Source organism: Felis catus, chromosome B1 (genome assembly GCF_018350175.1).
Source record: "Felis catus isolate Fca126 chromosome B1, F.catus_Fca126_mat1.0, whole genome shotgun sequence".
Lineage (NCBI taxonomy): Eukaryota > Metazoa > Chordata > Mammalia > Carnivora > Felidae > Felis > Felis catus.
In genome coordinates, this window is record NC_058371.1 from 173,984,387 (window position 1) to 174,002,933 (window position 18,547).

At 41.8% G+C, this 18,547-nt stretch overlaps 1 protein-coding gene across 3 annotated transcripts in view; it reads right to left on the reverse strand.

The window, feature by feature from the left end:
• Positions 1-18,547, reverse strand: part of NWD2 (NACHT and WD repeat domain containing 2) — a 181,918-nt gene that overhangs the window by 24,965 nt on the left and 138,406 nt on the right. The window lies entirely within an intron of this gene.

Sequence of the window (18,547 nt, forward strand, 5' to 3'; positions counted from 1 at the left end):
ATAAATAATGAATAGACACCAGGTACATTGTTCCATCAGTTGTTCTCTTTTAATCACGGCAGATACTTTTTTCCCCATGGATTATTTAATAAGTAAAATCGGATCGTTTATATTGTAATCATAATAAATTCATATACTGAGAATTGAGATTGCATATCATATTAGGCAAATTCAACATACAGAATTTTGTCGCAAATTTATTTTCCCAAAGTTTACATGATACAGCAAAAGTTGTTCTGTTCTGACGTTTTTTGTTTGTTCATGACAAAGAAAAATGACATGCTGCACTCTATGAAATATCAAACATGTAAACTCCCAAACAAAAAATTGCCTTGTGAAGAGTAAACAGTATATGATTCTAAGCCTCAGATTAACACAGCTACAAATGCAAGTAGGAAATCATTGAATGCAATGCTACCGTGGACCCCACTATAACTAAAAACAATTCAAAATGTAAACAGGACACAATTTTCTCCTTATGAAATTCCCAAAGAAAAACATGCTCAGTGTTATGTGAAGGTGTGAGGGGCGCCTGGGTGGCTCAGTTGGTTAAGTGTCCAACTTTGGCTCAGGTCATGATCTCACAGTTCGGTTCATGAGTTTGAGGCTTGCTTTGAGTTCTGTGCTGATAGCTCAGAGCTTGGAGCCTGCTTCAGATTCTATGTCTCTCTCTCTGCCCTTCCCTGCTTTCACTCTCTCTCTCTCAAAAATAAATAATAAACATTAAAAAAAAAAAAAGGTGTGAGAAGATACCCACATAGCCTTGACAGGGGTATAAATTGATACAATATTTCACTGAAATATTTGATTCAGGCAGAATGTATTAAAAGCCTTAAAAATCTATATAACTTTCATCTTGGCAATTTTTCTTCTGCATAATTGTCTTTAGAAGATAATTAAGGTTGTACACATAAAGACTTACCAGAATATTTATGCTGATACTGTTTTAACAGGAAAGAATTGGCATAACAACCTAAGTGTCCTGCCCATGGGAACATTTAAATAAACTCTGGGACCTCTGTTCAAAGGATGCAGCAAGTCATATTCTAGAACTGTATTGATGTAAAAAGATTATTTTTTCTTTTTCAAGTTTTTGTTTAAATTCCAGTTAGTTAACATACAGGGTAATGTTAGTTTCATGTGTAGAATTTAGTGATTCATCGCTTACATAACACCCAGTGCTTATCACAAGAGCCCTCCTTAATGCCCATCACCCATTTAATGCATCCCCCCATCCCCCCTCCCCTCCAATAACCCCCGGTTTGTTCTCTACAGTTAAGAGTCTGTTTTCTGATATGCCTCTCTTTTTTCTTTTTCCCCCTATGTTCATCTGTTTTGTTTCTTCAGTTCCACTTTTGAGTGAAATCATAAGGTATTTGTCTTTCTCTGACTGACTTATTTCACTTAGCATAATACTTTCTAGCTCCATCCACATCATTGCAAATGGGAAGATTTCATTCTTTTTTATGACTGAGCAATATCCCATATGTACCACGTATTCTTTATCCATTCATCGGTCGATGGACACTTGGGCTCTTCCATAATTTGGCTATTTTTGATGGTGCTGCTATAAACGTTGGGGTGCATGTATCCCTTCGAATCAGTACTTTTGTATCCTTTGGGTAAATACCTAGTAGTGCAATTGCTGAATTGTAGAAGATGTTTATAATATATTATTAAGTGAAAAGGGAAGTTACAAAACATATGTATAAGATGATTCTAATGTTTTATATATATATATTACATATATATATACAAGAGAAGATTGTGTATATGTATATACAAACATACATATACATGTAAGAAAGGTTTTATAAGAATGCACAGAAGTATTATCAATTATTACCTTTGGGTGGCTTTAAATTTAGATTGTTTTATGAACTTCCTGTTTTTTTTTTAAAGTTTATTTATATTTTGTAGGGATCTCTACACCCAACATGGGGCTCGAACTCACAACCTTGAGATCAAGAGTTGCATGCTCCACCAACTGAGCCATCCAGGCACCCCTGAACTTACTGCTTTTTTATTAAATTTGTGTGCACATTATTACTTTGTAATGAGAAAAACAACAAGGATTAAAAATTCTTGAGGCGCCTGGGTCCTTTGGAAGGGCCTCAGTCGGTTCAACGTCCGACTCCGGCTCAGGTCATGATCTCGCAGTTCGTGAATTCGAGTCCTGTGTCGTGCTCTATGCCGACAGCTCAGAGCCTGGAGCCTGCTTCAAATTCTGTCACTCCCTCTCTCTCTCTCTCTCTCTCTCTCTCTCTCTCTGCCTCTCCCCTTCTCATGCTCTCTCTCTCTGTCTCTCAAAAATGAATAATAAACATTGAAAAATTTTTAAAAAGTTCTTAAACCTAGTGATGCGGTCTATCCTGCCTTGTGGAACCATACTTCCAAGCTCCTCTAAATGTCTGCTTAAGCTTGCGGTTCTTGCAGTGTGGTCCTCAGACAAGTAGCCTTGGCAACACCTGGGGACTGACTAGGCCTGCAAATTCTCACGTCCCATCCCAGACCTACTCGTCAGAAACTCTGGGGGTAGGGCCGAGCAGTCTGTGTTTTCGCAGGCCCTCCAGGTGCACGAACCACTGGCTTAAGCTAGTAAAAATGTTAGCTTCTCTAGCATCTGGTGTTCCAATTACTTTTCAGTCTTATCTAGTAGCAACAAGGAAGGAACATAATGAAACTCCACGACAAATCTATGCTATCCAAGACAAGTTTGTCTGCTTTATAGAATCCCTGGAAAGATTTCTCCTTAATCCGTGGGCACCTTCATCCTTTCCTCCTGTTGACTAGTACCTTAACCCTAAACTTCAAGCCTCGTTTACCCATTGGAATGTGAATTGTGGTTTGGCTTCTGACCTTGGTCCACTTCTGAACTACCTCTACTGCTTATCACTGCAGTATCCAGAGTGTCATCTCATACAGGCAGGTGAGAGAATTAAAGTCCTGATACATCAAAGTCCCAACTAAATTCCTAACCTAAACTCTGTTACAAGATGGTAAGCCCCATAAGGACTGAGGCCCGAGGTGTTGCTTCCTAGCACATAGAAAACACATGTATTTTTAAAACCCTATTTATTGAACAAATGAATGAACCAAGGTAGAGAAAGAAATCTTTAGACTTTGCTCTCTTCTCAGCTGAAGCTTCTTCTTGCGTTCAGAGGTAATATTTCAGCTCTTAACAGGGGGACTAACAATTTGGGAAGGTACCAGTCTTGTCTGCAACCTTCGTTTCAGCCTGTGATCTTTTAATAATTCCTGTCTACCCGCATTCCTGGTTGGGCCATGCCCTGTCTCCTTGGGACATAATCTGTCTCATCTAATTGGCTTACTCAAGCTGATTGTGGCTAACTGAACTCACCTTTTCAAGCTCAGGTTTTCACAGTACTAGCCTCAAAGGCCAGAGAGGAGGAAGATACAACCCGCTCGTCCTCTTTGGCTGCATAAAGGTCCTTTGGAAGGGCCTTGAATGGAGGGACACCACCACTTTCTTATTTTAGCATGGTAAACAAGGGTCTTTGGAGGGTTCTGTTGACATAAGGGTGTTCTAACTTCGACTCACTGTATCAGCTTGAAGGCCACGTGGGAACACTTTCATTATAATCTGCATTTGTTTTGGGCTATTCTTGACAACAGGCTGTAGGCAACAAAAATAATGTTATTTTGAGTTGCTTCTCACTTTCTATTTTGTGAAGGAATAATTGACATACAATGTTGCAGTAGTTTCGGCTGTACAGCATGGTGATTCAATATTTGTACACATTATAAAATGGTCACCACAATAAGTCTGGTTACCATCTGCCACCATACAAAGTTGTTAGAATATTATTGACTGTGTTCCCTATGTTGTACGTTATATCCCCGTATCTTATTTATTTTATACCTGGTACCTTGTACGTCTCAATCCCCTTCACCCATTTCATCTACCCCCCCCACCTCCCTCCCCTCTGGCAACCATCATTTTATTCTCACTTTCAGCGTTCCTCTTCTAAAATCCCTGATGTTAAACTTGGATAAATGAGCAGGTATGACTTCTCATTCTGCCACAGATACAGAAGGAGATGACATTTTTAAGGCTAACCAGCCTGAGGATTATCCTATTCCTATTGGCTAGTCTGGATAAGGGTAGTCAACATCTTTTAGTCAGGGCTCTCTGTCATGAGGAGTGAGGTTTTAGTGCTGGGATGAGCTACCTAGAAAACCCATATGGGCAAAATAGGGAATACGCAGACTTCTAAGCAGTAGCCACTGGAGGAATCCAAAAAGGCATTCAGTGAAGTCTGGCCATGGGTGGAGGATATGGAGGACAGCCAGAAAATTAAATATGGGGTTAATTGACACTTCTCCAGCTAGTGGTCGATGAAGTCCAAGAATAACATGGACCCAGCTATCAAGGTCCAGGGCAGGACTGGCTGGATCTGGGATATGGAGTCAGAAAGAGGACAAATAATGGCTTAGCAAAGCAAGATGGTGTCCTAGCACAGGACCATCATTACTGCACTAGCCATGAACTAACTCCTGGCTCTTTGTCTTTCTGCCCTAACTAAGGCTGGTTCCAGAGCCTAGGGCCGGGTCACATCTATGGATCGGTTTCTAAAATGTGTGCCATGGATTACCCACACCTGGATCACTCAGGGTGCTTGTTAAAATGTACGTTTCAAGATCACTTCTCAGACCTGAAGAACACTGTGGTTGGCAGCCCAGGAATATGCATTTTCAAATGAGATCGCAAAGGAATCTAGAATTTGAGAACCACTTCTATGGGCAATGCATATGAGTAATGGTTAGCAAGCACTGAAGGGGCAGGATGGGGAACACGGCAGGTCAACAGAAAAATCGAAGGCTATTCAAAAATAATTATTTGAGTGGAACAGCTGGCACCAAATACTACAATTATTGGATCGATATAGTAAGGCAAAATGTTTTTTAGAGGAGAGATACTAAAGAAGAAAAAATATCCTCATCCAATTCAAATAGCAAATGTATATCGAGCACCTACTATATATAAAGTGGTAATACAGAACTTCAGAAAAGTAATGATGTGCTACAGGCTTAGAGTTTCTTATTGGATTGTTCTCCCCAAGTCTTTTCCTTCTATTGATTCTTCCTTTAGGTGGAATGCTCATAAATCATGAAGCAGTTACTTTTCAGGAGTCCAGGACAGGATTCTGTCTTAGTCTTATCTTGCTATTTCAGAAATAGCAAAAAGAGAAATAGCAAAAGAGAATTTTGCCACCACATTTTTCAGGAAGACTTTATGGGGTTCTATGTGGCTATAGTTTCAAGGTAACTCACAAAGCATGCCTATATCTACCAGGGATGGACACAATCAATTTAGAGTCGGTTAATCTGGTTGCAAAGTCCAGTACATATGGTTGATGGCTCAGAGTGGGGGTAGAGATACAGGACCATACTTAGGAGGCTAGCAGTCAGATTTGAGGTGGCAAGATGGAGTCCATCTTGGTTTTCTAATCCGATGATTCCTTAGCTCTGTAGTCACAGGCAGTATCCATGAATGACTTCAGAAACTATGAGCAAGAGTCCACCGGCAATAGAATATTCACTAACCCGTCCATATCCTTCTGGCCCCAGTGCTCAAAAGCTCATTTTTTGCTTAGTTAAATCAAATTTGCCCATGTGTGGGAGAAATTTGGTGGCAAGTTGAGGGACTACCTTGGGTTTTGCATTGAGGTCCATTTTTTTTAACTACACTATATAGATCAATCTACCTGTGTGACCCTGTATGGAAGAAACGCATTATGTCTGAAATAATTTTTAACCTTTTATTGAATTGCTTAACACACTGTCAATATACATATGAACATAAATCTATGGAATTTCTCCTGTCTGCAGAATCACCATAATCACCTCTCCCACCCCCTAATCAAATGTATTAAATGTGAATACATTTAAATTGCCCATTCTTCAACACTGAAGATAGGTAGGTGGAAACAATCCAGTTGAATTGTCAAATAGAATCTGGGAGTTAAGTTCATTTGTCTGAACAGCCTAAGATAATCTTCTACTATTTTCAAGGTAGTTTCTGCATGTAAAATCCTAGCATAAGAAATACTTCAAGACAGATGCTTTAGAACTAGATAGAGGTGATGGCTGCACAACACTGTAAATGTACTAAATCGTTCCACTGAATCGTTCACATTAAAGTGGTTAATTTTATGTTCTGTGAATTTCACCTCAAGTGAAAAAAGGAATGTTTTCTGAATTTTTCAGTTCTTTGCAACCAGGAACTTGAATGTAAAAGGACTCTACTTGTTGTAGCTCCCTTTCTTTATACGCTGATATAGATACATCTAATCCCATTGCGTTTAAAGGCTTAGAACATTTTCTTTCCTTTTCGTTGATGTTTCTTTTCTACTGGGCAAACACTGATCCCCACCCCCACCTCCCTCTGCTCTTCAGGTGCACTTGGTTCTCCCTGGGCTTGCAACTGAGAATCCTTGGGCTCGGAGTCTGATGGTATGCAGCTTATATTGTAATGGAAAGAACAGAGGGATTGAAATATTGGTAAAGGTGTCAGTAAGCTCAGTGTGTCTTTTACTCTGTTGTGGGGTGCCAGGAAAGGCATGTGAAGGCAGTCTTTTTGGGGTTATGGGTGAGATGCCTTGTAGGCAGGTGGACGACTGCTCTGGGCTGCTATTTATGAGCCAAAACTCATGGGGGCAACTGGAAGGGAAAGGAGAGATCTTCCCCACACTGGCGCTATCACAGGCGGAAGCAATACTCCATAAATGCCCTGTGACTAACCCAGTCGCTAACGTGAGGCAGGTGCAACTCTTCCTTCCTTCTGTAAGATTCCCTTTTATTTCTTAAAATAAAACCCACATTCATATATACAACTTCCCCTCAGGATTCTGTGAGGTAGGTAGAATCGCAGAAGAAAACCCCATCTCACAGACCTCCACTGGCTTGCCCACAACTACCTCTCTAAGAAGACGTTCGAGTACCGGCAGTCGAACATGGGGTTTTTCAGTCTTTCACTTCATCAGGTTACTGTGCTATGCTCCCTCCTAACAGTGCCTTCCAGCGGCTGATTTGCCCGTGATGGCTCTTCCGGCCAGTGCCCTTGGCAGGGCCACCATCCACGGCCACGCAGTCTGTGTGCAGCACACCCCCAGGGGGCACTGTTCACAAGGACGGCAGCATGTTCAGTGTTATGGCCCTGGCTGTTGGTATTCTTTTTGTCGGATGTATTGTTGGGTGGAGGGACAAGCACGGTCGCGATGTATTCCCAGGAGCTCATAGCCAACCTTCAGAGAGCTCTGCTGTTGAGTGGGGCCCCAAAACCAAAGGGTCAGTACCTGCTTTCCATACTTAATAGTATTTTCTCAATGTTTTTTGAAGTCAACAGGCAACTTTACAACTGACTTTTACATTTTTTAACATAAACGTGATATAAAGTACTTTATTTAGAAGTGAATTGCAACTCTAATTACTCAAACATGACATTTCATATGTCGTAAGAGGCAAGAGTAAATGCAGAGAAGAGAATGTGATGGGTTAATTTTATGTGTCAACTTGACTGGACCGTGAGGTGCCCAGGTGTTTGACCAAATGTTATTTCTGGGTGTGTCCTTAAGGGTATTTCTGGATGAGATTAGCATTCGAATCAGCAGACTGAATAAAACAAAAAGGTGGAGGAGGAGAGAATTTACCCTCCCTGCCTATCTGAGCGGGGACATTGGTCTTCCGCCCTCTGCCTGGGACTTCCATCAGCGGTAGTGCTGGGTCTCCAGCTTGCCGACGGCAGATTGTGAGACTTCTAACTTATCTGTTAGAATTGAATTATGTCCACACTAAAGACGATCTGGATAAGATCTGCAAGAAAGGTTTATCTTTTGGCGCCAAAAGACAGAAAGATAATATCTTCAGAAAACTGGGCTTCTCTTGGTCATTAAAGATGCACTCTTGCATACGGGGTTGCCAAAAGTGGATGTTAGCAGATATGTTTAGCACATAAAGCACTCAAGTATCCAGATACCCATGTTGGAATTAACAGTATATTCTCATTAGACATTTACTGGCATCTGTCTATGGGCAAAAGGATCTATCCACCTCCCACCATTTGTACATAGTGAGCCCGTGTTTCACATACCACAAAAATGAATCTCTGAAATACGACCGACAAAAAGATACACTCTTGCACACAAATATCCTGCATGTCAATAAAGAATATTTTGAAATTAGGAAAGGCAGATGTTAAGAATGACCTTCTTTCTCTGAGTCTCAGCTTTCACATCTGTAAACGGAGATAATACTTGAGGCTCTGTGTATTTGTCTAGCAGCACATCCACTCTGGTTTATCGTGAGAATCAAATGGCTACTACAGATGAAATGCTTTACATTTCACAGAATGCTTGGCACACTTAGCAATATATATAAGGCACCACTACTTTACTCGTAGTTTATAGAGAAACATACGTACGCAATACACTCAAACGTACATGTAACGGGAATAAATCCTGAGAAGTACTACTGGATAGGTAGATAAAGGAATAAAATACCTCTTGATTGCAAAAAGGAAAACAGAAGATAGCAAGGAGGAAAAGAGTGGGTAGCTAGTTGCTTACAGGTGTAAGATGGTAAGAAAATATATAGCCCTGGGGCACCTGGGTGGTTCAGTCGGTTAAGCATCTGACTTCGGCTCAGGTCATGATCTCACTGTTTGCAAGTTCAAACTCCGCATCGGCTCACTGCTGTCAGTGCAGAGCCCGCTTCAGATCCTGTGTTTCCCTCTCTCTCTGCCCTCCCCGATCTCAAAAATAAACATTAAAAGAATTGAAAAAAAGAAAATACGTAGTCCGGTAAGGACAAACTCCTCTGTTCTTGAGCAGGGGAGGAAAAGAGGTTTCAGTAACCTATGCGGGGTTCACCATATTAGCTAGTCAGAGTACACAGATGCACGGAGTTAACCTTTGTGGAGAATTCAAGCAGTGCTTTAGGGACAGCTGACAACCCTCATGTCAAATAAGTTGTAAAAAATGGAGCAGTTTGTGTCATCAGTGTGTTCCTAATTATGTTTGGAGGAATTGAGAGTTACTTAGATTCAATCATTCTACCAAAGAAGTCCAGCATTGCTTTGGACTGACCTGTGTCCCCTGAAATTCATATGTTGAAGCCCTAACTCCCCCATGTGATTCAGGTAGGGCCTTAAGGAGGTGATTAAGGTTGAATAAGGTCATCAGGGTGGAGTTTTGTTCCAACGGAACCGGTGCCCTTATAAGAGAGGAAGAGACACAAGCGTTCTCTTTGCCTTACGGGGACACAGCCAGAAGGAAGCTGTCTTTGAGCCAGGAAGCGGTTTCAACAGAATCTGACCATCTTGGCACCCTGAACTTGGACTTGTAAACTCCAGAACTGTGAGAAAAGGCCTTTTTTTCCTTTTTTAAAAAAATTTATTTAAATCCAACTTAGTTAGCATATAGTGTAATAATGGTTTTAGGAGTAGAGTTGAGTGAGTCATCACTTACATATAACACCCAGCGCTCATCACAAAAGTGCCCTCCTTAACACCCATTAGCCATCTAGCCCATCCCCCCACCCAACACCCCTCCAGCAACCGTCAGTTCTCTGTATTGAAGAGTCTTGTGGTTTGCCTCCCTCTCTGTTTTTATCTTATTTTTTCTGAAGCCTCCCATTCTATGGTATTTTGTTATGCTAGCCCGAGCTGATTAATACAAACCTAATTAACAAAACGAAGCAAATTTTGTCAGTGTAAGATCTGGTATTTCTGGCAATTCATCATTAAATGTCCTGAGGGGGTAAATTCATAGATTAAATGACTTACCAATTACATAAAGTATGCAACAGAGTAAGTTAATGCTTCGATCTAGTTTGAGAGTCTCAGCTCATAATCAAATTATAATTTTACCTTTTTTCTTTTATGGTTTAACTATGGCTATTTACATACTGAAACCCACTGCTGAACTCATTAATAATAACATCAATAATAATTCTGCTACCTTTTACTTATTATGATGTGCTTCTGTGTGTAGGAAGTTCCATTACCTAGAAAATACTGGACACAACTCTTGCTCTTTAGAAACACCCAAGCAAGGGAAGCAAGCGTAAGTGTGAGAGGATTGGGTAATAGAACCACAGGAAACACAACCATCCTGGAGCTGGTGGTTAATTCGCATCAGTTTCAAAGTACAGATCGTAACCCTAACTGTGGCCCGTTGCCTCACAAAACTGAGAACTAAGAACTGTGTAAGGATTACTGAAATTCTAAAATGCTAAAGGAGTAATTCACTGAAAAAGTGGATACAAAAGAGCCAGGGGGCGGTAAAAAGGAGTGGGGAGAGTGTTCTGGACACAGAAGTGAGATGCTGTTATTTCAGTGGTGCTGTCCATGAAGCAGTCACAAATAAGGATCTGTAAGTCCCAGGACTAATCTGGCTGGAAAAGTAGTCCTGGAAGTCATCATGTATTCATTTAGCAAATATTGAGCATCTAACTTGCAGGGTGACCAACCATTTCGGCTTGCTCATGACTGTCCCAGTTTGAGAAGTGAAAGTCCCAGGCAAGCTGAGACCATTGGTGACACGTAGGTGCTCATGGTCCTTGCTCCTTTGAGCTTGTAAAGAGAGCACTCTGCTATCTGTATGAATTAGGTACTTTAAGGGCGAATTACAGAGTGGAAAGAGAACAGGGCTGAGGACCACCACGTTTGAGTGTGGGCACAGGGCAGGAGGAGGAAGAGTGGAACAGCGTCACAGAAGTCCAGAGGGAAGGGAATGATGCTGCTGAAAACATTCATACAGAGTTCTCATAAAGCCATGGGAAGATGCATAAAGGACATGAACTGGTAATTCATAGAGGCAGAAAAGCAAGGGCCAGTGAGCATGAGAGAGAACAGTGCTCAACTCTTGCTTCATTAATGATCACAGAACTGTAAATGCAAACACACATGATTAAGGCTTTTTGCTAATCAAACTAATACCTAATAGTGCAGAGGCAGAAGGAAACAGGCACTCTGACACAGAGAACCAGTACAAATGGGTATAACCCTGCTGAGAATGTAATCTGGCAGTAGGTAGAAGATTCTACTTTTAGAAATCCATTCTACTCTGCATAAAGATTTGTTTACTAAGATGTTCAGCAATTTTTAGCTTCTATTTTGGTTTTATTCTAGAAGATATATTAAATATACCAGTGATTGTGTAAACAAGAAAACAGAAACAAATTGCCCATCAAAATCAATTCACCTAAGGTGTGGGACAGAATTCTGCTTGAGTTTCTATTTTTCTAACTGAGAATTTAAAAACTAGAGAAACACAAAACAAAATAAACAACTATGGCTCCACAGCCTAGCCTGGCCACTCAACATTTGGTCATATTTTCAAGTGATTTTTTAAAAATAGGCTTTTCCTACTGATGAATAGTTAGACTCTTCCATTTTTTTAAATACAAATAATACCATACTAAATATTCTACCATTAAGTTAGTAGATACTGAGGGCATTATGTTCATGGAAATGACATCCGTTTATATTTAACATATTGAAAGTCCCACACTCAGACCAGATTGCTACCTTCATACTTAAAAATGTGGATTCAACTGGTGCCTGGGTGGCTCAGTCGGTCAAGTGTCTGATTCTTGATCTTAGCTCAGGTCATGATCTCACGGTTTGTGGGATGAAGCTCCGTGTTGGGCTTTGTGCTGACAGAGCAGAACCTGCTTGGGATCCTTGGTCTCCCTCTCTCTCTGCCCCTCCCCTGCTTGCACTTGCCTCTGCCCTCTCTAAATATAGTTACATAGATAGATGAATGAATGGAGTCCAGTCATGTTTTAGTGCCTGTGGAGCCTGGTTCTTGCAGCCATTGTCCAGCTGGCTGGGTCTGTATCCCGGCTTGGATACATCGCACAACGCCTCGTCCACAGGGGGCTCTCCCTTCTCTTCCTGCTGCCCTGCAAGGGTCAGCCCCGGTCAGTGTGTCTAAGGTTCTTTCAGAACTGCCCATCCGTGTGCAGATCCTGTGAGGCTTTTCAGCACCGCTTTGAAAGCCTTCCCAAAAGAGCTGAATTGCCGATGCATGCCTCTGGTCCACAGTTCCAAGCAAAGTTTCTTCTTTTGAACTGGGGTTAGAGAAGACAGGCCTAGAAGGAAGCCTGGCATCTGCACCATGGGCCCGAGGGCTGGACAGAAGGAAAGCTGGCTGGAGTGTTAACTGTCTAAATGGCAGCATTATTAACGGGTACCCATTAATAAATAAGGCCTGGGCTCATGAAGGTCTATGGCGACTTACAAGTGTCCCCCTCAGTATTTGCCTAATTCATAACTGGTGTTTTACATTTCGAGGTTCTTCTAATATCTTGCATGATAATCTCTCCTCTTAGATAGTAGTAAATTGAGCCAGTATTCTCTTTTTGTTGACCCGGTATTTTCAAATGCATTTAAGTGGTTTTCAGTACAAGGAATGCACATTTGAATATTATCCTCTTTCTTTCCTGATGGAAAATATGGAGTTAAACGTGGAATTATTTACGGCCATCCATATTTCCTAGGCTCTAGCAACTGGTGATAAACTAGAGTCAAAATTATTGCCACAAAATAGGATTGACCTGGCTTTCTATCTACCCTCCATGGAGCTCAGAATCCTGAGTTCCTCCACAAGAGATCTGGGAGACTCAGGCAGGGGGGATTTCAGATTTGCCCTGGGGTTTAGTGGTCATGCTACTCTGCCGTTTTGCCTTTGCAAAGCCTTCCAGTGTCTCCAGAAGCAGTGGGAAAGAGCAACAGCTGGGTTGTGGGGGCCTAATCAACACTGCTACGGCAGCCAGTACCCACTATGGACTATAATGCTAGAGCCGATGCCTGAAGACCTTCATGCCAAGGGTACTGGTGACTGATGTCAAAGCAGGTGTTAAAGAGCAGGTGTCCCTCTCTTCTCCCATCCCCCACAGATGCCAGTGTTGCTGTCTGTGGTCACTGCAGATGCCTGAGCTCCTGCCATCCTGAGTTCTTAGCTGTCCAGAGCTCCATTGCTCTGACCATCCTCTTTTCTCCTTTCCCAATCTTAGGACGTGGGCTGTACTTAGACCCACCCCTCCCTTCCATGATGGCCTTTTTCCCTGGGACCAAACTCCTATGTCTGGTTTTACCCTTCCTGGATGAGAAATATCTGGAGGCTTTTCGATGTAACCATTTTTGGAGGGACCCTCCACCATTCCTCTCATCGCTGCTAACTTGTTTGAATTCTCGAGTCAGGGCAGTGTCTTAGACTCATTCTAGGGTTCGTCTTCCAGTAATGTCAGTGATTGTGCCAATTGTACAGTAACTGATTCATCCAGCACCACTAGCTCTTCCACATGAGAGGGAGAAATACGAACCAATCACATGCCATTAACTCATCTGATCCTTGTAACACCATTGTGAATTCTTCCATGTTGAAGCTGAGAAACTGGAAAACCAGAAAGGTCAAGTAACTTGCCTAAGATCCCACAGCTGGTTAAAGATGGAATTCAACTCTGAGCCCACGTCTTCCTAATGCAAGTCCATAATCTTTCTACCGTAATCTTTCTTTCTTCAGGGAGACTTCCAAATGGCTAGTTTATCTCTTAGGCATCTTAAAAACTCTTAAAATAATTTCAATAGGAAAAAAAAGTCTCAGCTGTATTTTATACTTTTATTTCACCTTGATGTAGATCTTAAACAGAAGACAATGGGTGCAATTTAACTTTTATTGATGAGGTGGTACTGAGAGTGGTTAAGAACACAGTCTCCTGCTGTGTGACCTCAGGGAAGTTACTTAGTCTCTCTGCTCCAGTTTCTTTATCTGTAAACTGTAGATGACAACAGTGCCAATCTCCATGGGTTGCCATGTGGATTAAGAGTATTAATTTAAGGGAATTAGAAGGGTAACTGATCATAAGCATAAATGCTCAGTCAAGGCTACATTTTAATTGATGAACCGGTCAATAACCTATCACTGTGTACTACGCTGATCAAATTCTTTTATACGTTTTTATTCTGTAAATGTCAGGCTGCGAGCTGCCATTTTTCCAGCTGTCACAATACCCATTTCCAGCAGACTTCCTTTACTCGATCTAATGGGGAATGAGAAACTGTACCAGCCAACCTTTTATAGAACTGTATATTAAAGTGAGTCTGAATGACATTTGAAGAAGACAGATTATTGGTGGCTTTGGTATAGTTTCATTACAGCTACTTCTGGAGCATAAAGCTAATTTATCTTTATTTTGGAGTGTCAGATTTTTATTTTTTGAAGTGTTGAGGCCACTGAAAGACTGATCTCCAGATGAGAAAAATGTAATTCTCTATAATGTGAAGAAGTACAGTGCAGGCACCGGTCATTTACAAATAAACTTTATGAAGACTTTGACACATCCCCCAAAGTAGAGAGACCAACAAGATGAGCCCACAAACCTATTTCAAGGTTCAATCATTACCAACACTTTGATAATCTTGTTTTATCCATCTTTGGCAATCCCATCATTTTATCAAACGGAAACAAACCAAAAAACCCTCAGCATGTATTTTTAACTTGCAGAAAGTTTTAAATGTCATCATGGTGCTGTTATTATCCTCCAAAGAATGAAGTATAATTTATTAATGCCTCCTCCAGCCCATATTTAGATTTCCCCAGTTGTTTCAAAACCTTTTCGTAGTCGCAGGTTTTGAAAATCGAGATCTGAATACAGCCCATATATTGCATTGGGTTTGCATGCCTTTTAAATGTATCTAATTCTGTAATAGCTGCCCTCTCTCAGGCAGGTCATTGGTTGGTTGAGTAGCAGGTTATTTGTCCCATAGACCAGTTTTCAAAGTGCGGGCCCTGGACAAGTGGCTTCAGCAACCCCTGGGAACGCGGTAGCAATGCTACTTCTGTTCCCAGGCCCCATCCATCCCGAGGCAGAAACTCAGGGAATGCAGCTTAGCCGTTTGCTTTAACAAGCCCTCCAGGATCTTGATGTGGGCTAGTCAACAACAGTGGTTGGTAGGAGATTTGGCTGATTGCCACCTCTTGTTGCCATTTACCTCTAATTAGCCTTCATATTTCCAATCAGCTGGCAATTAGATTTAGAACCTTGATTATAGTCAGGTTCAATCTTTTTTTTTTTTTTCCACTGATCATGCTGTGTTTTCCTGCTGCATCAATCATGAGGCTCGCAAGACCTCTGACCCAGCGTGAGTAGAGTAGCACTGAGACTACCAGAGCCTGTGTGGCGCCTGCCTGATGCCTGCTTTCCTGAATAATTGTATCAACCATTGAGAAGTGTCGTCTAGACTTACTATTTCCTTTGGGATGGTGAGATGATGTCTAGTGTCTGTCCTGCGTTTATGAATCACTTTCAGCCCTTTGTTGTTGTTGCTTACTTGGGACTATGGCCACCTCCGTGGCGCAGTTACAGTTTAAAAGCAGCAGGAATCAATGTAACCCTTTGTTCGCAGATTTAAAAAAAATCAGGACTTTTTGGATGACTCTTAAGACAATCCATCGCAGACCGCTGATTTGCATTTGCTCAGAAACCACTCAATTAGTGAAGAAATGACGACAACGTAACAGTTTTGAACATGGTCTCTGGTTTTGAGTCAATTACATCCTGCCTGCGTACCTGTGCACAGCCCCATGTGCTGCTCAAGCAAAGTGTGGTACTTAGACCAGTGTCTGGATGCCTCAGTACCCTGTACGCCGTGATGCCAATATCACCTGTTCCTACCTGCCTGATAAGAATTTTAAGATCTCCTGAGGCAATGCCAGAGTACTTTGGGTGAAATCATAAATATGTGTCTCTTAGATCTGACTCATTTAACCTATGAGACAGAGCAACATTTCTAAAACCTTTTATGACAGAGACCTACAGAAAGAAACAGTTTTATATTACGACCCTGTTCTCTCCCTCTCTCTCACACACATACTTTGGAAGTGGAACCATCTGTGTCCACCCCAGACCTATGGAATCAGAAACGGAGAACATGTCCGGTAATCTGTTTCATCAAATAATTACATTACATGCAATGCATCCCGACGCTTTCTATTTCATTCCAGTTCTATTTTATCCCACTCTATGAAAGATTGCTGGTGGTAACCCGCTATATTAGAAACTAGATTAGAATGATTTCCTGGCCCACTCTTAGATAATAACCCATGTTTAAAAAGAAAATGTGTAATCCTTTAAAGAAAAACCTCTTCTCCTCCATAGTTCTAAACTCATCTTCCCCAAGATTGCTTCATTCTTCTTTGGTTGTCTATTGAATAGAAGTGTCCCTGATCTCAGGCACACACAGTAAGGTGGTGCTGCTAATAAAAGAGAAAAGCAAAAAATGAATTCACAGGTGGGTGCCATTTATTTGAACTGAGTCACAAGGGAAGGTTTTATGCCGAGGATAAAACTTTATTCATTTATTCATAAATGAACAGGAAGGCACAATGAGTGAAGGACAAGATTCTTTCCCTGGTTATAGGCCAGATGGGAAAGAAAACAAGACAGGAAACAGGAAGGGACAGCATGGTTGGGTCGGTCAGGACTCACAGACCTCAGAGAAGCTTGAACTAATGAGAGGTTGACTGTGGATGAGGAAGGAAGCAGAACTTGAACCAGTCCCTGCTAGACAAAAAAGGCCAAATTGGGGTGAGGGTGGGGAAATACCTTCTAGATGCTTGCAGCTATAAATGAGACAACTAGAAGCCTGGCAACAATAACAGCAAAGCTTTTATTTCTATCAATAAGAACAGCAATTACTATGAAGTTATGAGTTCGGTACTATTATTCTCAAGGTTGAGAAAGTCTGATGAACGTGGTCACAGAGCAAGTGTGGGACAGAATAAGGATCTGAGCTCAGGTCTACAGAGCTCTCAAGTTCACAGTCCTGTCCTTGTGTTCTGTAGTATGACTGGGACAGAACTCCCATTAAGAGCCAGCACATGGTGGGATGTAATGACATTTAAGGGATGGGTAGTTGAAGTGTGGATTGGCTGCGGAATTAGGACCTGCCTAATTCTACAGGTCTCTGATTACTATGACTTGATCAGCTATGAGAGGTCAAATATCACTGAAAAGGAATTACTAAAGTTGGTGAATGAAATATTATTTGGTCTACTAACAGAAACGTTCTTACTGATTTCCAATCTGGTGTACATTCCTGAATGGGACTAGAGGGGCAGAGTACCACAAATTGCCCATGACCTGAAGCCAATCTCTTTTACACCACAGGTCATAACCATACCTGGGTCTGCTCCCGGGAGGGCTGCATAGACGTAAACCCCATCTTGAAGTGTATGTATTAGAAAAACAAGTGGAGAGTTGCTGTTGTAGGGTGTCAAAGATCTATGCATTTTAGCTTTGCCTTAGAGAGGATGTGAGCTTTGCACTGGGTCTGAAGGTGCCTCAACCTAAGGGAGGTCTTCTCCACTGGGCAAAATGGATCTGACTCCCAGGAGTTTCCTCGTGGACCAGACCCACTGAACTCTTACAGTTGGGTAGATTGCCTGGTGCCCCAGATTCTGCAGGAGCAGACTGATGGGAGTCATTCTAGTCTCTGCTCAGATGTCACTCCCTCAGCTAAAGCTGCTCTATCCATTTGTGTTACATTAGCCTTTCAAGTACCCACTACACCTTGCCATATCATTTCTCATGGTGCCTTACCTTTTGAAAACGCCTTTATTTTCTTGTTTATTATAGTTTCTCTGTTATAAGCTCCGAGAACGCAGCATCCTTATCTGTCTTGCTCATTACCATATTCTCATGCCTAGAATAGGGTCTGGCGTATAATAGAAGTTCAGGAAATCTCGGCGGGTGATTAGAAGGCAGCTCCTGAGAGTAGTGCGCTGTGGTTTTGCAGTCTTCCTAGTGCTTTTTTTCCAGTAGACTTTGTTGTTGGTGATTCCACGGAAAGATCAGGAAGAAGTCAACAGCCTAATCCTTTCTCCCAGGGGGCTAACTGACTTGGGTTGAGACCTTTTACCATCAAGAAATCCTCCTTGGGGCACCTGGGTGGCTCAGCTGGTTGAGCGTCCGACTTCAGCTCAGGTCACGATCTCATGGTTCGTGGGTTCGAGCTCCGTGTCGGGCTCTGTGCTGACAGCTCGGAGCCTGAATCCTCCTTCGGATTCTGTGTCTCCATCTCTCTCTGCCCCTCCCCTACTCACACTCTGGCTCTCTCTCAAAAATAAACATTAAAAAAAAAAAAAAGTCCTCATGGCGTTTAAAGTGGATTTGCTTATGCTGTGAAAATGGTTCATCAAAGTTAATAACCAGTAGGTTTTGTATAACAGAAGCTGACAAAAGGTAATGATAATGGCTAATAATCTTAGACTTGGTAGAAACCTTAGGGAGAGTGTAGTTCCAACTCTTCACTTTACAGATAAGGAAACTGAATCTTTCCAAAAGTTGAAATGACATGCCAGAACCTAGGCAGCCGGATTAGCAGACAGAGCTGGGAGCAGAGCTTAGAATCTCCAATCCCGGCCTTACCTTCCTTCCACTTCACACAGAACTTCCATAACGCTTTCTTCAAATGAGAATTTAACTGATTACAATAGATGCATATTCTAGATAGGGGTGG